At 43.5% G+C, this 22552-nt stretch overlaps 1 long non-coding RNA gene across 1 annotated transcript; it reads left to right on the top strand.

The window, feature by feature from the left end:
- Positions 1 to 11120: 11120 nt before the first annotated feature.
- LOC146543822 (uncharacterized) lies at positions 11121 to 21837 on the top strand. The gene is made up of 7 exons (XR_014884913.1): positions 11121 to 11446; positions 12305 to 12355; positions 14142 to 14228; positions 15657 to 15773; positions 17296 to 17439; positions 19468 to 19546; positions 20186 to 21837. It is a non-coding gene; the product is annotated as an uncharacterized LOC146543822 (long non-coding RNA).
- The last annotated feature ends 715 nt before the right edge of the window (positions 21838 to 22552 follow it).

Genomic DNA, 22552 nt, shown 5'->3' with positions numbered 1-22552 from the left:
TCTGGATGTGCATTTGTCCGAGTCATCATTCAGCCCTTCAGCTGCCACTTTGCCTCCGAGGCCCTGCTGTGAGCATCATCAGGTGTGGGGATTTAATTCCACATTTTCAGGCTGGTAGTCAATGAGAGAATGATTGAGGCCAAAGATTTGCAGTAGGATAAGCACTTTACTGTCTCGGTGCCATCTACTCAGTCTCTGAAAGTATAATCAGAGAAATCAGGTCACTTGATGCCTTCAGGGATCCTAAACTGGGCATGACTTGTCTGTCTTCTGTGAACTTGCACACTCCCAAAAACCTCTGCAATTTCCAGAAGCTGTCAAACCAAGCCCAGTTGATGTCAGAGGCTCAAACTGCATGCGGCGCATTTGCTGGAGAGCAGGTGAATCCCAGCTAGCAGTGCAGCACAGATGCTTGCAGGAGAGGGTTTAAGCCTTGTGCAGGAGAAATACCAGTCCAAACATTTGAAAGCTTTTATGCGCAAAGTACCCGTTCAGAGAGTGATTGTGATCAAGTCTCTACAACTGGACCACACGTGCAACCTTCTAACGGTGTTAGCGTGCTTACGCACTTGTGATATGCGTAATACACTCAAAGCACTATTAGACCCTGGTTAATAAGATCTCCAAGTCCAAAAGCTGAACAGCAGCAGGGTTTCCCTCAGCTGACAAGCAAGGTGATGCTTAACGTCTGTCAGTGGCGGAAGAGAGCTTTTCTCCTCATTTCTCTCATGTTGTTCGGTCATTAGCACTGATCTCAACCTGAGGGACAAAAAGGCACATTCCTGGGGAGTGCCATGTGGTTAGTTTGTAGCCAATTCAACTTCCCTTGGTTTCTGGAAAAAAGATGTCTGCGGCATGTTCTTATAATTGGATCCTACAGCCATAGTGCACTGGATAATACCGTCTTTGCTAGATGGTTTTTCAAGTCAAAACTTCCCATTTGTCTTATTGAAGAGCCCTGTGGCATAGTCAATGCTGGCTGTGTGGTGTGCTCACTCAGCAGAGCTAAAACTTGTTTGCATCTGCCTGGCAAGAAAGATGATTTCATGCAAAAAAGAGTGTGAAGAAGTCCATCTGATTACAGATACTATCAGAGAAACAGATGTTTTGAAACAAGTTTCTGAATGAGATGGATATTGCAGCAGGGTCCACAAGTCCCTCTTTAAAGCGTTACATTCAACTTACTAACCTTTCAGTTATTAACTTTTGATTATACAGGAAATGATGAATGATGGCTGTTGTCACTGGGTACTTGTCTTGAAGTTGTTTGGTTGTACTAAGGTTAAACAAATAAGCATTTTCCTTTGCCTTAGTTAAATATATACTAAGGCTGCTTGCTTCTGTAAAAGTATTCAGATGAGTGGATGATGAGATGAGACAAAAAATACCTGAGCTCAAGTTATGTCTGGGAAAGGACTATATGTGTGGTTAATATTAGCCTTGTAATTTCCACCTTTGATGTCTGAAATCCTCCATATTTCTACTGAGTTAAGTGAAGGCTGACTAGATTGGAGAAAAGATCCTTAAGTCTGAAAAGTGAAATTCATTCAGTCCTCAAATTGGCATCTGTAGTTGAGATTCTCACTATATAGTCCTATCAATTCAATTTACTAACAGGTTGTTAAAAAAAAAAAGAAAAAAGAAAGGAAAAAAATTCAATAACTAGAGTACTCTGAGATAAAGTACTTGAAGATGTGTGAGGCAAAGAGCCTGTCTGGGGGCTTTATCCAGGGTAAACTGTTTGCTTTGAAAATCATGAGAACCACTATATTTAGAGGACTGTTGACTGTGTAGAAATTTCTCCAGTGGCAATTACCAGAAAGTTTATGGGAACAGAGTAAGAGTCCCATGTGTTTTTGAGGTAAGTTAAATTACTTCAAAGCCAAGTTTCTAGATCTCGTGTTATGGATAGAAAAATTACTGAAATGTATCTTGTATTCAAAACTTTCAGGTTAAGGATGAACTTTGGTGTAAGGGTTTCCTCTCATTACAGTAATCCAAGGTGAAGACTGAGGTGTTCTCCAGCCAGTTATCCAAAATCCTAACAAGGTCAGTACCTTGGCACATAGCGTTGAGTGTAATTGAGCTGTGGGATTCCCCATTGAGAACAGTGAAGGCATGTGTCTGCATTCTCAGCTACAGAAGTTGTGGAAAGACCTATCAGCAACCACGGTGTCACGCATTTACCTGAGTAAAATCCAGGGACTGCACCATGTTCTGTGGCTGAATTGCTCATGTGGTCTAGAGCTGATCTCCAGTCAGGGCCGTAGTTTACCTGCGGTTTTTGTATTTGTCCATTTCCTCTAAGAAGAAGTTGATTTTAGATATATATGTCAATAAAATAAATACATTTAATTTTCATATATCCTCTGATTCAACAAGTCATACCATTGCCTTGTAAACAGGCCATCTGTAGAGTAATGTCCATGGCATGCATGCCAGCCATAAGATTTACAGGACAAACAAGACCGTCTCCTTATTCTGCGTTGACAAGTTCTCTTATTTTTCGTTTCGTTTTCTCTTGTTTTTCCCAGCCACACCGAGTAAATGATAAAATCTTAATTCATTCATTATTCAATTATTCACACCCCACCCACACAAACTCTGAGATATATGTACAATTTTTTTCAGGGAAAATGAACAGTTGTTATTCTTTCATAAATAACTTGGACTATCTGTCTGCTGCTAAGTGGCATCCTTCACACAAATCTGTGTCACGCTCCATGGCATCACATCCATTAGTGACCGTGCTGCTGAAGTGAATACGGGCTATCTAAATATACCTGAATATTTTAGTGTCTGTTTGTTCTTCTTGTGTCCCTATCAAAACAAAATGTGGACAGCAATATGTAGCTTTTAACAGACTGCATTTACTGACTTGTAAATTGATTTTTCAGTGGCCTAAGAGAGCTTCTAAGCTAATGGAATGGCTTAACGGGAATTTCAATTGCTTACCAGCCACGTTAAGAATTCTCCATGCCCCAGTTACCTGCAGCACCATTACTTCAAATATCATAAACACCCTTTGGCATGCTGCAATGAGGAAGAACCACATCTGAGATGAAGCAGTGGTAATTGTTGCTTCATCCCAGGAATTCCCCGAACCTACTTCATGACCACGTACTGCTAATGACCGCAATTTGTGGTAAGTCATGCAGGCAAGTGCTGTGAAAGTTTCGTGTTGCAGATTGGCATTTTTTCCTAGGAGATGGTCTCGTTATGCCTGAATTTACCTATCCAGGGGTGGGAAAAAAAAAAAAAAAAAAAAGTTTGTTGGGAAGCATTTTGACATCTGTTTGAAAGTTGCCCTGAAAACAATCAAATCTGTAACGTTTGTGCCTGCTCTCCCTCTGTTTTCCTTCCATTGTCTGTTCTTAGTTTCTTTGGAGATACGATCTCAGTGCTGTGGTTGCCTCATGACGGCATTGTATAAAACCACAGCATGGCATTAACTGTACTGTGGTGTGTAAAACTGCAGGCTGTCTGATCACACAGAACAGCATTACTCTCTTTTTAAGACCACCTTCTTTGTCATAGGGAGTCCTGGATACTTTCTCTTCTCAGGACATGACCTCGTGTTTGCGTTGCTGCTTGGGAGCTTTTGTTGGTTCCTGATGCAGAACAGTGAGTCATTTCACACAGCGCCAAGCAGAAATATTAGCAGATGCCCAACAAGTTGGGGCCCACAGAGAATGAAAATTGGTTTCATTTAGAATTAGTTTCTGTAGAGTTTGGCATTTTAAATAGTTCCCAGCAAGAGAAGGTTCTGTTCAGATTCAACTGTATCGGACAATTTGAGGAGTTAGGGACAAACAAATCTGTTATTATTTTGAGCCTTTTGAAATTTTGACCATACATACTTCCATACCCTGGTCTCCCTCTGTGCATGCTAGAACAACAAAGTATTTCCTTCTCCAAGTTCTGGCACATAACCTCACAAGAACATGTTGCTGGCAGTTCCTGAAACAAGACTTTTTGCTTCCTTCTGTCTTTTCAGTAGCACTGAAGTTTAATTGCAGGTAGACTTCCAGCTTTGGGGGGTTTTCTTTGTTTGTTTTTTAATTATACATATCAGACGTATTTTCTTTTTATTAATTTATTATACTAACAGACTTTTACAAGCCCACTCTTAGCAGAGAGAAATAACCTTCCTTCACAATCACACCTGTAGCAGAAATGCGAGATAGTGGCCTGAACCAATGATGGAGCACCTGGTGGGAAGGCAGGGCCAACCTGGGGGAGCTCAGGTGCACACAGTGCCGCTGAGTGACCAGGAGGGCTGGAACCAGCGTCCACCCCTTCCCAGACCTCATTTTAGGGCTGACAGTGGAAGGAAGGGTATCTCTCTGGAGGTCCCCGCTTATCCAAAGCCTTCCAAAGGTAAGCAGCTTCTTTAATTTATGTCTGTATCCATAACTGTTGCATTTGTGCAAGTCCTTGTTTGCTGTAGCCTGGGACCTTGCTGCTCTGCTGTCGTTGCTACACCTTCCATCGCGTTAGAATGCTTTGTTCATGTCACAGGTTGTTGGTGATCCATACGTTTGAACAATTCTTTTCAAGGATGAAGAAAGGAAGAGTAAAGTTTCATCCAAAATCTCTGTACACCTTGAGAGCTCACTGAGAATTGCAGCCACTGCCATTGAACCAGACATTCATGTACTAACTTTAAAAAAACAAGGTTATATATCTCACTCATTTTATGGTTTTGTTGCCCTCCTTTTTTATGTTTTAACTAAAAATGTACTAAAAAAAGGTTTTTTTACTTGTATATGTAACTATATTACACATTTTAAAACATGGCCTAAGGCAATTCCAATTCCTCTTCACTCAGTGCAGCTGAGGCAATCCAAAAGGTTGGACACCCATGATCTAGTTCAACTTCCTTGTTAAACAGGTAAGCATACTGCTTCTTTCGCAAAGAAACTGCGATTTGTGTGCAAGTTTAATTAGTGTTTTTTTTTGTTTTTTTGTTTCCCCCTCCCCCCCCCCCAAACTCTGTGCAAGGACTTCAAAAGTAATCAGCCATTCTGAGCAGTTTCATTTTGTTGTTCAAAATATGACGCTTCAAGAAGGATCAAATTGATATAATGCTTGTTGTCAGGTGCTTGTAGTCGTCTCTCTAAATTTATCGTTTTCTTCTCAAGGATGAGGAATGCTATTCTTGTGTCTTTTGGGGGAATTAGCGTCTTCCTGCATTAGTTGAGTTACCGGTTTTGTCAAGGGTTTTCCCACTCACTGTACTCCTGATGTTTAGCACAGCTGTTTCAGTGAAATTGTAATATAAAAAGGAGTGTAGACAGCTGAGTATTGGCTCACGCTGTTCTTTAAACTCAAACCAAATACTACAGTAATGCTTTCTGTAGAACACACCAATCATGTTATTTTCCCCCTCTTTTGTTTATCCTTCTATTCCTGATTTGCAGAAGATTTGGAAGTTTGGCTAAGATCACTAATGAAAATCAGTTGCTATCTTTTCATGACTTCAATATGAGTTTAACAAACTTGGGCTGATTATTCATAAACTGTGGCAGAGATGAAAACTGAACTTAGATCCCCATGGGTAACAGTGTAACTGTGAGATAAGCATTTATTTCAGACATAAAAGCATTAAGCTCATTCAATTCATAATAAAACAGGAACACTGTGAGAAGGAGAAAGAGATGTTTATTGGCTTAAATTCTCCAAGATTATCAAGAAATTCCCTATTGTTTTTTTTTTTTTTTTTTTTTTAACAATATTACATATTCCCAGCAATGGGAACAAGCTGTGGAGAGGTAAGTAAACTTTATAGAGGAAGTGATTTATTTGTTCTGGTAACAGGAAAGCATTGAGTTGCCATCGTCTCAAGCACGTATCTCTGATTAGATCTAACTACTGTTATCCCAAGGCTGTTTCTTTTTTGCTGTTGTTGTCATGAAATGGTACTGTGAGTCTACTTCCTTTCAGCTGGGATGAAAACTATGATGATGATGATGATGATGGACGGTGGAGGGGACCTGAAGGAACTTGAGGCTTTGGTCTGCTGCCATCGGACTGCTCAGGGTCCCGTGCTAAAAATCCCTGTGTGCTTCCCATAGATTCTCTCAGCAGCCAAAAGCTTTGGTGCTGTGGTAGGAAGATTCAAGGTAGTACGTGGAAACATCACCACTGAAAACAGTTGTCTGAAACAGACATTATTGCTTGTTGCTAGATCTTTCACCACCATTGTTTTTAACACTTATGTTACGGATGTTGGTGGAGAGTGGTGATGTGCCGCAGTCTGAGTCATTTCTCAGTCCTTTGGGGGTCGATTTTGAGGGGTAGAAACAATGTGGCTGTAGTTGGGGTGTCCACATTACTGCTGCGTGTCGGTGGACCACCCTTCTCCCCTTCCTTTGCCGTTAGTGGTAAATAAGCACTCCCCTGTTGCACCTGAATACTCAAAAATAGGGAGAATTTCAAGAAGGATCTTGAAAATGACTTAGGCTCCATTTCTCTCCTTTGAGGCTTTTGATCCAAGCAATTCCGAGTGAATTGTTCTCTGCGAAATGTCTCCAGAAATGGCTGCTTGCTCCCACTGCTCCTCTTTGCAGCTGATTTAGAGAGAGAGAAAGCGAGAGTAATTTGGGCTCTTTCTGCACATGCTGAGGTTTATATAAAGTGTGCAGTACTGGTAGTGTTGAATTTATTTACGCACATGTACATGTAACAAATGCAGAATGTTCCGCCCCAAGGAAGCACTTAATGGTGTATGCAGGCAGCGAAGGAGGATGAACGTAGGAAAAAGAGGAGCTGGAGCAGTTAAGACACAAATGGGAATTTCATTACTTAGCAAAACTGTCTGGAGACTAAAACAGAGGAGGCTTTAGTTCAAATGGAGACAGGCATAAAATATGAAGACTGTGCACAGTTAATATAATAATAAAGCAGAGCAGTGGAGCATAATCACTTTTTTCTTTAGTTTTATTTTTCCCTCACATTTAAACTCCACTTGCAAGCATCCAAAACCTGGTGGAAGCGCAGCTTGGTGTGAACTTCACACGAAGATGCTGAGTGGGTGCTGTCAGGAAGGCATCAGCGAGGGCACTGCTCCCAGGTGGAAAGGCTACCTCCAAGTGAAAGCAGCTTTTATCTCCAGGAGCTTTGCCCTTAGCTCAGGCAGAGGTGGGTGCTGGGGTGCTTCTGGCCAAGAGGGACACTTATATTTTGTTTCTTGCCGTTCAATACACTTAAAATTTATGAAATGGAAATTTAATTCTATAGGGTATATTCCATAGAGAGTGGGATTCTGCCACTCCTGCAAACACTGCTGTCCTGAAACCCCCTATTGCCGTTTCTCTTCCCGTCAAAATCAGCCTCATTCCATGAATTCTGCTAGCTTTAATGCAGGAATATTTGCTGACAGAAAAAATGTTCTGCTTGAATGCTGCTCCCCAGCTGTATCACCTGTGCGTGCACGGAAGCACATCAGCTGGGTTTTAAAATTCTGTTGGGATTAAGAATTCAGCCTCCTTGAAATTCAGTGTGAGGCATTTTGCTTCCCGGAGACGTGGGCCCCGAGGGTTGAGACCCGTGAGGTGCGGCTGGGGGAGCTGACAGCTAATAGCTTTGCAGGGCTTACCCTCCCTTTTCTTAGGAAAAGGCTGCAGAAAGAAGTGCGCTAAAAACTGCGGGCTGAAGAGGCAGCAAGTGAAGTTTAGGTGCCATTTGTGTTTCTTCCTGGGCGCTAGGCAAGTGTGTTTTGAACAGCATAACCTTAAATACTGTGGTAATCCTTAACAATGTGGTAATGTCATCCTGAAATATTTTCCCTGCCAACTGCTGACCCTTCTGCAATTGCTGCCCTCTGTACTTACATATATTTGTTTCAGATGGGTTGTTAAGAAGTTAACAGAGGCAGTAGGCAGACTGTCTACTGTTTTGTGTTTTTTTTTTTTGTTTGTTTTGTTTTTTTCCTGTTGTTTTCTCAAACTCTGCTGTTATCTGGCAGGAAGTAAGTAACAATTTGTTTCTAGCTAATTGCTCATGCAGTAGGCATAACGTTCGGGCAGAATGTGTTCAGAGCGCTGGGTGAGGTGCTGAGGCACCGGGAGCTTCAGACCCACGCATGCAGTGCAGGGAGAGGCGTGCGGGCATTGCCAGGAGGGTTAATGTTTTGCAGATGCCCAGGGCTGACAGAGATTTCCTAGAGAGGTCCCGCTGCTTGGTTTGGTTCCCTCAATGTTTTTTTACACGCTCTTCTTCTCCATTGGCTGCTGTGTGAACACGCAGTCGCGGGTAGAATCGAGTGTATTGAAAGTGCCCGTGCAGATAGAACCCTGAAAGTGCACTGCAGCAATGGGTATGTTGTGCCCTCGTAATATTCCCCACAGAGCTCGTGCTAAGTGAGAGTTGGGTAGCAGCTAAGTAACTGCCACTCATGACGTGTTTTTCTTTGGCTTCTGTTTTAACTGCAGTTCAGGCAAATTATGCCCCCTACTTCTTCAATAACCTTCTTCTAACCTAACTTCAATAACTTCTTCAATAGCCAGGAGCACAAATGGGAACGTGGCACTCCTCAGCCCTTCCAAGGACACACCTGTTGGTCAGTATTCAAAACACATATGGATGACATATGGAGCTGAAGCCGGTTGCTCTTTTGCTTGGCAACATGCGTTTTGTCATAGGTGGTATTAAACACTGTTGTTCTTGAGCTTTTGATTTACGGCAGCACATCTGAATTGCAGCTGTAATTGAAAGCGTGACGTTTTGCTCCCCTTTCCTCGGTCCGTGAATCTGTTCACAGCATCAGAGCACGGACCTTTGGGATCTTCTCATGAGTGCCGTCAGTGTTCATGAGAAGAGAGCACAAAATTATCACCATTAACTTTGTCAGCCCTGATAAGAGCAAGCTGTACGTTGCAAAGTGAGAGAAATAGTTTTCCATGAAGTTTCTCATGTACAGCACAAATGGTAGAGTACGTTTCTGCTTAGAGTGAGAGTTGCTTGGTAACAACAACTGTTTCTTTTTCAGTTTTGTTTCACTGAAAATTCAAAAACTGATGCGTTCTCTGACTGAATGTTTTGTGGTGGGCTTAAACATTTCCTTTTTAAACAGTAATTGCATTCGAAGAAATTGAATAGAACAAACGGATGATTATTAATCAGTGTTTCCCACGGGAAAAGGACAACTTCCTATCATCTAAAAAATGTTACATAAATTAAATCACTCTGGTGAAGACCTCCAGGCGTGGCACTGAGGTTTTCTTTGCTCATTTGTCTGTAAAGAAAAGCACTCTGCTATTGTTGATGGAGTACCAGAGCACCCATTTTCTCTTGCCCTCGTGTGCAGAGGAAGGAGACAGCTGCACTCTTGCGTCTGTCTGGAGCTTCAGGCAGGCAAAGGAGAGTGTGCGTGCCCAGACAGCCGTATGGCCGTGAGGGGTCAGGGGCTGCGTCAGCTGCCCTATCTGCAGTGCTGCTTTTGTTCATGACTGCTAACTTTGGCCAGAATGCATCTACGTTAACTGGTCTGTACTTGCTGTTTGCTTTAGCAATGGGTTTTAAAAGTCAAGAGAGAAGCAACTCCCAGCACTGCACAGTGAGGGAGGGCCAGAGCCAGGCCCCAGCTCAGTGCAAGGACCTCGAGCTGCAGGGGAACCTGGAAGAAAGAGTATTCTCGATTTCCTGTGTCCATGTGCAGTTCCTGGCAGCCGTAGTCCCGCAGTTATCTTAGAATTTTGATCAGGATGATCAGTGACAAAACAGGGGCACTGAAGTTTGTGTATGGCTGATTCTGGGTGGCTTCGCTCAGGCTTAGTGCCGCAGACATGCGGGGCGGATTGGCATTAGGTCTTATCTGCGTTTGCATAAAAATGGGAATTCAGGGAGGATGCTTTATTTGGCTGTGCCCCAGCAGCAGCCAGCGTCTGATGGGATCAACACCACAAGCAGCAGCTTTAATCAACCTCCAGAAATGCTCTGGCTCTGCTGAGGTTATGAGCTGTGTGTTAGTTACAGTCTCCAGCACTTGCAGGTGAGGGACGTGTAGTATTTCAGAGCACTGAAAGGAGGTGATGGTTTGTCCATGTTGCTGTACGAAGAAGTGCAGTAGCTACAAGAGTACGCCAAGTTCAAGAAAAGCACATTATCGTGCTCGTGTCATCTTTTATCAGGCCTTCTTTTCCCTTGTGGTATTTTGTCTGCTCACAGGTAGCTGTGGACTGTCAGTTATGTACCTTATGATGTCAGTTACCATAAAGAAAGCAATTGCTACTTGTATGGGACAGCTTGGAATTGGCCGTGCATCTCCAGATTCTTTTTAGAGCTGCATATCATGAGATACCTTGTTGTCAGAGGGGCCAGATCAACAGCCCTTCCCAGTGGCAGATATAAGAACTATGGGAAAAGGAATGAGCTAAAGTGGCAGCTGCAGTTTGAGCAGTCACGCAGTGGGGCACGCAGGCTGCTATGAGGTAAAAGAAATCTACAGAAATGTGTTTTGTGTGTCAGGCTCAGTTATTGATAGTCCTGAAGTGCTTACAGTTATTTGGATTAAGATAGTAATGCGCAGAAGGATGGCAGACATCCAGGCTTAATACAAAATGATACGAATAAACGCTCACCATCTTTTGAAAGTGTGGGCGTCATAACTCCCCCAGAAATCATCACTTCTGATAAGCAAAGCTAGTTTACTGTGAAAACTGGTACTTAGTTCTCAGATCTGTAAAAGTAGAAACAGCAATCTTTCTTTCCCCAGCGTGTGGAGGAAATATGTTGATGAATTTAGAGAATTTATTCATTAGCATGTGCACAAGTGGATGCGCTAAGCGGAGAGTTTAATGAGAGAGAAGTAATGATGGGAGCTAAGCAGGAAGGAAGACTTTTGCTTTTGACTCAGAAAGCAATGAAGCCTGCAAACGTCCCCATGTCTCCAGAGCCCGGGCCTTGTCCGGCGGGAGCGCTGTCTTCAGCCCAGGCTGGTTTGCGTGAGGGCCTTTTGCTGCTTGTCAATGGTTTACGGGCTGGTTCAGTCTGGTTCTGTGACTAGAAGGGCAGAGGGATCTGCGTATCTGCACCCCTGGAAAAGGAAAATAGGGGACCCCGAAATAATTGAAAACAGCGGCAACAATCTGAGGTGAAACAAACTAATTTACGTTTAATCATCAGGGTAAAAGGTGGCAGTCGGAACCACCGAACTGCCTATGTGCCTGTACTTTGCCATAGGTTTGATTCGCAGAAGCTTTGCGTCCTGCAGGTTGGCTAAGTCCCTAAGAAGCAGGCTGGTGAAATATTCACTGCTGACGTAACCACAGGGAAGTGCTCGGTGGTGGCTTTTTCAGGTGCCCGCGCATATAGTCTGAATGGAACTGATCCGGAAGGAGATCCCATGATGTACGGCCTGACCTACAAGGCTGGATCCAGGCGCTACTTTTCTGTTGACGGAAGCTTTGGAAACGTGACGCTGATCGAGGAACTTGACAGAGAGGTAGCATGCAGTGAGACGTCCACAGTCTGCTTTCGTGGCATTTTCCCAACTTTCAGTTGATCAGTGTCTTTGAGGGACAGTGCCAACTTGTTTGCGCCTGAGACGTGTAATTTGTAACTTTGAGACTCTATAATTCACCCATCGAGTTGCTTTCTGGTTGATTTGAACCACTGCCACTACTATAAAATGTTTTAGCGGCTGAGGGCTTTTTTTTTTTTTTTTTTTTTTTTTCTCCAGTTTTTGCCTGAAGAGTTTAGTTTTTATTCCTATCTGCCCCCACCTGCACACTATCGAGAACCTTAATAGTCAGACATGTCTGAATTTCTTCAGGACTCTCCTGTCGTAGGAGGAGGTAGAAATTTACATAAGCAGTGTCTGAGGACACGTTTCTGGTTATGTCATGTTCCTTTAACCCTTAACCACGTGGGTTCAAGATGTTCCCAGCAATAGTGGACTGAAGACAACTTTATTATGGGAGCACAGACATCACCCATCTTGTTGCCCATGTAGTAAAGACAATACAATACTTAGTAAACCTTTCAAAATACAACGTACTAACACAGAGTAGTTTTGAAGCAATAATGGTGTTCTAGGAAGTATTTCTCCAAAAAGATGACTGATATTTCACTAGCGCTTCATAATGCAATATGAATTCCCAGAGCAGCCATCTCCCGTCCGCATCTCCAGACAGGCCATGGAGCACTTCAGCTGAAGGCTCTGAGCGGTCTCCTTGGCCTCTGCTCTGTTTTTCTTGTATCAGTCGCTATTTTCTTGTACCTGCTGAGATGTGCTTAAGTCTGCAGTTCTTTCTCCAATAAGAGCAAAACCATCTAACAAATGTACCTTGCTGTTTTACAGTAAGAAGATGAGATTGAAGATATTGTCGGTATTTCAGATGGCCTGAGTATAGTAAGTATTAATTCTACTCTAACTTGTCAAACTGTTCACCCTGCAGTTGTGCCTCCTTTCATTAAATTACCTTTTGGGGACTATCTCATTTTATCAGAAAACATAGTCTCATTAGAGCCTTACCTCCTGCTTCAACGGCCAGCAGTCTGCCGGTAACTCAGGTCTCGTTCCAGCTCTGTGAGGGAACTACAGCGTCATGCGAGCCGAAAGCTTGATTTAGTAGGCTACGGAATAACAGCAGCTTCCCCCGAAGTTTCACTGTCAGCTCAGTGGGACTCATAACTAAGAGCTGAAGATTTTTCTTTTTTGCGAGAAGTGTAACAGGACTGGAACCAGAGTTAGATGTGCAAAAGCCGACTGGCCTCCACCCCCGCAATGTTTCTCTGGTGTGACATTAAGATTTACTGAGGCCAAGGCGGTTTTCTTGTCTGCTGCTGAACACAGCTTTGATCGTGTCTAATCACTAAGGGCTTATATGGGGCACAAGCAGCCAGCCCTAGTTCTACAAATTTCCTTGGCATTTTCAGTTTACAAATAGATATTCTGGTGGTCAGGGTATTAGACTGGCTAGTAAAAAGACCTGGGCTTCGTCTCTGGAGGTGCCACACAAATGTGACCCTCTAACTACACCCAAAACCAGATAACTCTAGAGCTCTTCCTCATCTCAAACAAATGGAGTGAGATCGTTCTATGCTTGGGGGGCATCTACATCCTACAGACGCAATGGCTCTCACCATTTCTGTAAATAGCTACTAAAGGGATCGCGTTCACGTGCCCACTTTGCAGAAATCTGGGCAGTTCTGTTGATCAAATATATTTTGGTTCCGTATTTTTTTGAAAAGCTAGATTGTTCAGGGTAGACTTAAATATTTAAAGAGTGTACTCATACATCCACATTCTGCATGCTATTGAACTAGTAAGATGATATCAAATGAGATATTAATTAATGCTCTTGGCTGTTGGGTATCAGCTCTTACTCAGCCTTTTAAGAATTCCCATGAAATGTATCGTGGTAGCTGGAATGCCATAAAGAAGAAAAATGACTTTTGTAAGTTAGCCCCAATCTATAACCTGTGAAGTGCTCTGAGACTCCTTTTTCACTTTAGAGATATCTGAATGTTCTCCACATGGCTAGTTATTCTGGGTTTTCTGTTTTTTTCTGTTTTTTTTTTGTTTGTTTGTTTGTTTTAATATGTTCAGTTTTGTTAGTGCGAATGAACGGGTTGGCATAAATCAGCTTAAGTCATAATGCGTTCATAATTCCACTCCAGATTTAGAGAAAGTGAGGATTCTTGTAGCGGACGCTAGTGATGAGAGCCCGGAGTTCATCAATACTCCTTATGTAGTTCAAGTTCCAGAGGTGAAGTTTCTTTGCATACTATATTTCAGTAGAATGTAAAGAGGAGCTGGTGTGTTTTCAGTCAAGTCACAAGATGTGTAGGACTAACTCGCATTCTCTGGGGTTGGCCAAAGACAGTTCGGACTTAAGCCATTCTGCTTAGTGGGTGAGTTCCACACTGTGTTTTTAGAACCGGTTTCAGTGGAAATAGGGTGCGCTCTATTTTAGCAGATTTCCCATCCTGTTTGTTCCAGAAAGTTTTACTTCTTTGTTCTGCTCCAGTTTCCTCTGTTTTTTTAATCTCTTGCCTGTTTGGTTCCCTCATTCGTTTATGTTCTTTCTATCAGCACTCCCTTTGTCTGCCTACTTACATGCTCAATTTTCACTTCTTGTAGTTCTGCTGGTTTGCCATTTCTGTCTCACTGTAGTACCTCTTTCTGGTCACAGAACTCTCCCTCTGGCAGCAGGATCTTTAAGATCAAGGCAGTTGACAGAGATGCCGGTTCTGGAGGACGTATCACCTACATCTTGCACGTAAAGTATTATCTGTGCTTTCAAGACTCATATCTCATTTAAGATTCAGAGGATTGAGCTGCTACTGGTGTCTGTAGGGCCAATTCTGTAGCATGCACAAGAAAATAAGCTTTGGCAAATGAATATTGTCTGCTGTCGAGCAGTCAAGCGCCGCCTGGCAGGCAGGCGTCGGAGCAGGGGTTGCCACTGTCACTCTTGCACGTCACAGCACGGCTCCTGTTGGCCCCTTCTTTGGGCCAACAGGAGAGCGAGTGTAACTTGTAACCTTGTGTGTGTGTGGGATATCAAAAGCATGATATAGCTTCCTTCAGATGGGAAAGCCCATGGAAACCCTGTCTGTACTTGGATGCCGCAGGCTGGTGCAAAACTGAAAGCTGTATCGCAGTATAGAGAACTACCTGTTCTTTCTGACAAGGCCAGTGCCCACTTGAAACTGTACTTCCCAGTGTTGCCCTCTGGGGAAGAACAGAAAGGCTTTCATATTTGAAGCTGGACAGACATGTGCATGCCAGAAGGGCAACTTCTTACACGATGCACTTCACATTCATTATATCTGTAAGCATTTTCCTCCAGATGAGCTGTAGTTTCCCTTATTCAAAAGGCAGTGGAATAAAACAAAAACAAAAACAAACAAACAAAAAAAACCCACAAACCAATTTGTTGCACTGTGTACCTTAGATACAGTATGGAGACGAGTTGGAATATATTTACATAGCATTAAAGGTACTCTGGTTAAGAGCTCAGGCATACTGAGAAGGAACACCTTGTTGAAATTTAGTTTTGATTTCACCAATTATGAGCCAATTAAAATGCAATATGTGCAGGATTCAGTTTTGCATGGGGCTTTTTCCAGTAAGCCAATGGATTCCGAAGCCAGGAGCAGCTATTTCGAGCTGCCAGGTCTAGCTAATACATTTGAGTAACAGAAAGATTACTAGTAAAGTTTGTTTATTGAAAAAATGCTGCAGCATCTTTTGGCACAATTCTGAAGTTGCTCAGAAAGAGCACTCTTGTAAAGTCTAGTGTGGGCAGGTGGTGATGTCACCAAAAGGACAAGGACTGTGTGACAGTGACCATAGCATATGGAAACCCAAAGCTATGCATTTAGGGACTCTCACCGTAAGGGGAGGGAGACATTTTTAGGCTCTTCTGAAAATCAGAAGCCTTTTAGGTGTCTATTCACTACGGAAAAGATTTTGAAAACCCACATTGAAGTAATTGATTTACTTGAATAACTGAAGGCTCGTGGCTGGTTCATGAAGTGTTCATAAACACGCAGAGATGAAATTCATCAGATACGTTATTCACCCAAACCATATTAGTATTTGAGTCTTTTCCCTTAGCAGATGAAATAAAAGATTAATCCCTACAGCAATCTTGTTTCCATACCTGTGATCTTCTGCCGTTTCTCCTTTCCTTTTCCTCCAGAACATCCACACTAATAAGTTTACAATAGACCGTCACAGTGGCGTCCTGCGCATCAAATCGGGGGTCACCCTGGACTACGAGAAGTCAAGAACACATTTTGTTGTGGTGGTAGCCAAGGTACAAAGCTTTCTTCTGCAAGTGGAGGGGGTGAAGGATTGCATTTGAGTAGGGCAGCTTAGGTCAAACAGAAGCGTGACTTAAAAGTTTGTTGAGACAGCAGTCGCTCCCTCTGCCATGTCTGGAGGAATGGAGGGTACCGTGGAGAGGGGAGGCGGAAAGCTGGCCGATGCCTGCTGCCAAGCAATATCCGGAGGCGGCCAGGGGCAGATTCTCCACATTGAGCTCAGTCTCCAGTGCCAGGGCAGCGAGCTCCTCTGTGGAATGTCACCCGTACACATTGAGATTCACTGAGAAGCAAGCACTGGTGTAGGCAGCCCCAGCTTTGAGACTCATCAGTCCATTTGGACTCACTGGTGCTGCTCGGCATGCAGCCCTGTCACAGCAGGGGCAGAGCTCTGGAAGAGTCTGTGGATGTTTCTTTTTTTCCACGTTTCTGCTGCATTGTGGCAGGATCTCACACAAACCCCACAAATGCTGCCGTAAATCCTTTCTCACCACTGTTGCTCTCAGCAGTGCAGTGCCAGCGGCATGGCTGAGGATTCGTAACAGGCATTAAAACTTCACAGACTCTGAAGTAAAGTCTCCCAGGATCCTGCAGAGAGCTGGCAGCTGCACGTGTGGAAGGAGAATAATTTTGCTGCTACTTACAGTGGCTTTACGCTTCTTGTTTCGTAAAAAAAAAAATGTATAGACCATGTTATTTATTTGTTTGGGCAGGATTTGTTTGAGGAGAAATAACAGAACTTGGGTTAAATGCTGCATTTGGGCAGTAAGGAGCAAATATCTTCAAAATCCAGAACTTTCAGAACAGGCACAGCAGGTGCGCAGAACAATTCACACCAGCACTGATCTCCAGCCGGTGCTCCAAGACTGAGGGTGTAAAAAGCTTCTGAAACCATGAGGTGTTTCTCTAGTTGGCATTGCTGTACAACCAGCACAGCAGCGATGGTGATAAGGTCCCCAGAGCTTGTTTATGTGCTGTGGCTGTCGCACAGCCCTGTGGTTTGTGCGCCGCTGTGCTCTCGCTTACGCCACGTAAGATCCCCTGGGAGACTTCGATCGCACTCTCCTGTTTTATTTTCCCCTGAAAATGCCCTACTTCGCTACTGTTGTCTTGGTTTCACAGCAGGGTCTTAGGGCATGCTAACTTCTTCTGTCTGTTTCTAGCTGTCTCCTATTGCAAAAAACAAGAAGAACTAATAGCAAGAAAAAAAAAAAAACAACCTGAGTTCTGTTGTCTGCGTTGTTGGTAAGCAGTGATGCGTGACTGCGTATATTAGCACAACTAGTTTGATATAAGAAATCGCTTCTGAGATTTCATGAGGTGTCTGCCCAATCAGAGAGGAAATGGAACAGATGGAAAAGAGAAGGAAATAGGGCAGTAGAGATGAGTGTGCATTGAGAAAAATCAGAGATTCCTGGAACTGTGTTTGCAAAGGCCAATGTGGTGCGTACGCTGCCATAAGTGGATATGCCTGCATGCTTCCAAAGAGGGATCTGACAGCGACTTCTCTTCTAGGATGGCGGTGGGAAGCTGAGGGGAGACAACCAAGTGTTCTCAGCCACCACAACTGTTACCGTCAACGTGGAGGATGTTCAGGACACTCATCCCACGTTCATTGGGACTCCCTACTACGGTTATGTCTATGAGGATACACCTGCGGTAAGTGCTGGTTTTGACCTGTAGAAGTGCAGTCTTGCATGTCTCAGCTGCCAAGGTAAACACATGCTCTGGGCTGCTGCGCTATCCTCTCTGTATCTCCCCTGGGCCACGGTGAACCTGACATCCAAGTAGCACAGAGTATGTTCTGCTCAGCTAGGCAGGAGGAAGGGCCCAGGAAATCCTCCTGGGATGAAATGCACCGGAATATGACTAGCAGGGGCATACTGAGGAGAAGCACATACAAGTTATCCTCAAATTGTGTTTGTTGCTATGCCTATTGCTGAAGATACACCTCCTTGTATATTACTGACAATTTAAGGAATAGTGATCTCCTGGCTGTGACATCTCAGAAACTCCTACTGACAGATTTCCTCAAAAGAGAGCATAGAGTTGAGCCAGTCAGTGTATTATGGCGTTTTGAGCCATACAGCAGTCTTGATCTGGTGATGCTTCCAGACACATATCGTTCCCGAAGCTGCAAACTAATCAATTTTCTCCCTATCTAAGCCGAGGCACGATACTGAATAGGGGTAAACTTTTACTCTGATACATACGTTTTAATAAACATTTCTGTCATACGTAGGTTAAGAAAGGGTATCCACTTATGCAAATATCCAACCTTAGACTACTGTCAGTATGTTAGCACCCCGTTCGCATCGTTCTTCTCCTCAATGGGGAAAGTTCACGTGTTTACTTTCTATCCAAAACTGTAACGTAAATGTGTGACAGTAGACAGCAGCTCAGTTCACAGGCTGTTACATTTCAGCAGGGCTGAGTAACGCTTGCGAGCTTTGCAGATGTTCGGAATGGTACATAGGCTTGTTCTGAGTAGTTAAACATAGATCTTGAAATAACTATCAGATGCCCAAAGAAGTTAGCATCTAGCGTGGAAACAAGAGTCAATAAATGTTACTTACCTCCAGTCTGAGCTCATAGTTTACACAAGCATGATATTATTATAATGATGTAAGCACCAACAAGTGCTTCCAAGTGCGAGATTTGCTATTAGGTTTAACTTCACAGAGAGAAGCGCGATGAAAGAGTTCAGCGTTGTTTTCATTTTTTACCTTAATTCCGTAAACTTGCCTTTCTCCTTTGTGCAGTTGTCAGGATTAACAAGTCCAGTGTCACTTTCAAAGGGACTGTGCTATATTTTGCCCCGTTGGCAAATTTTATTGCAGCTTCCAGCACGAATGGTAGTAAATTCAGTTTTGTATTTCCAATTGCTCTAACAGAACCTCACTCTCATTTGAAAAAGTCACTCGAGGGATGAGTGAACGAATGGAACGAAAAGGTTCCCCAATGCCATTTGTGTTTAACTGACAGTTTCTTCAGTGTTTCTTGCTTTCGCAGTCCCAAACGTTAATGCTTCAATTCAGACACCTAAATTGTGCAACGCACAGCAACTTGGGCGAGAGCTTTAAAGCTGACAGCCGTCATCCTCTTCAGTCAATAGGAACAACCACAAATGGTTTCAAGCCCGCATCCATATGTATGGCCCACGGACATTTTACTAACACAGAAACACAGCAAAGGCTTTGTGGACAGTTAAATCATCCTAATCTTCATTGCTATTTTATGCCCTATGTGTTCAACGAGGCAAGTTGCTTTGTGACCCTCGGCTCGCTTTTGGTGCCTGTCTGAACCCAATGAGGTCGCGCTGAGATTATTTGATTCTTCAGCAGCTACATGGGTCTCAGCACTCCGTAGGGTGCACAGCAACAGTATGAGTTCCAGCGACTGCCAGAGGGCATGCTGGTAGCAAGCCAAAGCAATCCTCAAGTCTCAGATTCGTTACTCCAAATCTAAAGAGAAGGACAAAAGCTAGGCACTGGGCAAACAAGCACAGCCTCTTGACAGGAACAATTGTTCTCAACGCAAGTCAATATACCTTGTGCAAAAGTACCACCGTTCCCTCTACACCTTACTGCAGACAGACTTCCTAAAATTCAGTTTATTAATACACCACTGCAGTTTCATTGCTTTTTGATCTCAATACACAAACCGTAATGCCCTATTTCTCCCCAGGGCTCTGAGGTCCTCACTGTTGTCACACTCGATGGAGACAGAGGAAAACCAAACAGTGTTCATTACTGCATCGTGAAGGGTGAGGAGACTTCGCTTATATGATATCTGAAGGGAAGTCAAATCTACGCGTGACATTAAATTAGGGAGAGATGAGCCTAGAGCTTAATAACGCTGTGACAAACTCTTGTGGAATAACATCAGATATCTCACACAACTCTAGGGCCCTGCCTAGGGCCCTGATAGGATTCAGTGAATTGCAGCACTGCGCTTGGAGTCGTTGGCGTAGTCGATTTCTTAGGCATCAGTAGCCTGCTTGTCGCTTCAGAAAACGTAAAGGGAGACGCATTCGGTGCCATTGAACATCTCTGTCATTTCATCTAGGAAATGAGAAAATGCACTGGGAGACCCAGATGTGGCAGTAAGAGGATTGTTCTTATTACTATTGTCACAGGGGTTCATAAACTGCCAAATCTCTGGTTTCTTGGAAGAAATGACATTTTCTAGCGAAGAGAATCTGTCAACTGTACTGTAACAAAGTAGACTTTATCAAAGCAGTAATGCTTTTCGTTAGGTCTACTGAGGGTGTGCCTGTAGCCTTTCTTTCAGTGGTATAAATACAAACCTTACCTGAATTGATGACTCATTAGCAGGTGAAGTCAACCGCTTAGCTCCAAGCTAAACCTTTAGTTTCATTTGGTTCTTACTTCCTTCAAAACAGGACTTCCACAATATGTGGGCACCCAGACTCCCAGGACCCCACAGTTTCGTGCAAGAAATGTCAAGTTCAGTTGCGGAGCTATTCAGGAAATTCTTCGGTGTGTTACGTCATTTAAAATGTGAAGTCTAGAGTGGACGGAGAGGGTTGAAGTTCAGATTTCATCTTGATGTGGGATGGGATCGTGCTGAATAAGTTCCTTCTCCCCTGATGCAAGAGAATAGGTAGAACAAGGGGTTGCAGAAGAGAAAAACAGATGAAAAATGAGAAAAGTTCAAAAGAAAGGTGGAGAATGAGGAATGAAAGCAAAGAATTGGGACAGAAAGAAGCTCAATGAGGGAGAAAACAGTTGAAGGAAAATAAGTGAAGGCAGGTGAACCAGGGAAACTCAAAGAAACGGGTACAGGGCACTAAAAAGAGCTTGGCCATTGGGTCAGGGGAGGTGATCCTCCCCCTCTACTCTGCCATGTCTGAAGTACAGTGTCCAGCTCTGGGCTCCCCACTTATAGACAGAAAACTTGCAGAGAGATTGCAGCGGAGGGCCACAAGGACGATGAGGGGCCTGGAACACGTCCTGTACAAGCAAAGGCTGAGAGACCTGGGACTGTCTGACCTGGAGAAAGTACGGCTGAGGAAGTGGGGGGGACAGGGAAAAAAAAAAAAAAATACACAAAAAAATCAGTCAATGGAAAGGATTTTTTCTTTTCAAACCCTCTCACAATGCAAAATGCAGGAACACGTGCAGTGCTACGTACGCTGAGATAACTATTTCCTTACGTACAGTTTCCCTGTGGTAGGCAGACAATAACATGAGGTATTGCGGATCGAAACCACTGTTGACTTCAGCTCCTTCTCAGTCAAGACGTGCTTTCCAGGCCAACGTATCTTAATAATTGACCCCCTAGATGAGTCAATCTGTTCAGTGTTGTGTCTAACATACTTTAAAGAAGTTGCGGTTACTACAGGTATTAGCAAAACGGGACGCTATCAAATGGTTTAAAAATAAGCGTTGGAATTGACTTAGAGAGAAATAAAAGCGACAGGGCTTTCAGATGATCATCCTTTTTTCTAAAAGCCCCAAGTTCCTTCATTTTCAGGGTTTTTCCCTCATCTCCTTTCCGTGGTAGGCTCTGCAACAAAGCAGAACCAGAGGCCAATCCTACGGGTGAGACTGCATGCAGGGGCTTATAAGGCAAGATGGGTCCCCAGCTGCCGGCCGTCCCCTCCCTGAGCGGGGCAAATTCACCGGGTATAAAGGGATCAAAGCCCTTTAACTGGTCTTCTGTTCAGAAAGATGGACGTTAGGTCACAGGGATCAAAATCAGCTTGCAGCCCCGTTCTGCCTGCAGAGCTGTCTCAACCTCTGTGGAAAAAAAGCCAAGGCTTTACCCTAGATTCTCTTAAGTCCCTTTTTGTGAAGGCCAGCCTTACAAGAAGATGAGTGTCGTTTAACAAATTGGATGTTTACAGCCAGAAGATGCTTCTCCCAAGACACTGTTCACAGAAAGCATGACTGTGCTTCTTTAGCATAAATTGTAATTTATGCTAATAATATCAGCTCACCTTAGCTGATATAAGTAAGAGCGATGTTCTTGTTACTCAGAAACTTAATTGTGTATGTGTTTGCTAATTAAAATTTTTTTTGTTGGTTTTTTTTTGTTTGTTTTGTTTTTTGTTTTTTCTAAACCAGCACGTAAAGACAACAGCATACCAGAAAGAAATACCTGATGTGCACGCCTGTTTGCTGAGGCTCAAAGGGAACCTTGCTAGCACAGGAGAGAGTAAAGCGAGGGCGGCTAGCTGCAGGCTGAAGAGCTCTACTGAGCTGTTCCCAGGGGAGGAAACTCTTGTTGGCCCTCATCTGTGCTTTCACTACACTACAACCAGGCATAGAAGTGCTTCGCTTTTCAAAAATAGCCACAGATCTACTGTATTACACCTTACCGATGGGTTGTTGACCCTTTTGACCCTCCTTGGATTTTGAGACTGGTGCCAAATAGTTCTCATGATGCCTGGTGGGAGTTTGAGCTCTCCCATCTCTGCCCAGCCACCAGAAACCTTTATCCAAACGACACCTGCTCGTTACATTGCCCATATATTACCCACTAATGAGAGTGTTACTGCTTTCCTTAGTAGCAGCCATTGTTAAGTATGGAAATGTAAGGTTGATCCAAATAGAAGGGAGAAGAGTGACAATCACACATTTAACAACGAGTTAAAAACAAGTATAAAAAACAAGTATAGCACAAAACGTAGTACTGTTGCAACCAAAATACCAAATGTGACAGCACACAACATCAACTTGCCACAGACACCACCCCGTGTACACTGAAATAAAGAAAATTAGTAACCAATTCATCTTTTCCTTAT

The sequence above is a fragment of the Meleagris gallopavo genome, chromosome 8 (assembly GCF_905368555.1).
Source record: "Meleagris gallopavo chromosome 8, MGAL_WU_HG_1.1, whole genome shotgun sequence".
In the NCBI taxonomy this organism is placed as follows: Eukaryota; Metazoa; Chordata; class Aves; order Galliformes; family Phasianidae; genus Meleagris; species Meleagris gallopavo.
This window is presented reverse-complemented; position numbering and strand designations above follow the sequence as displayed.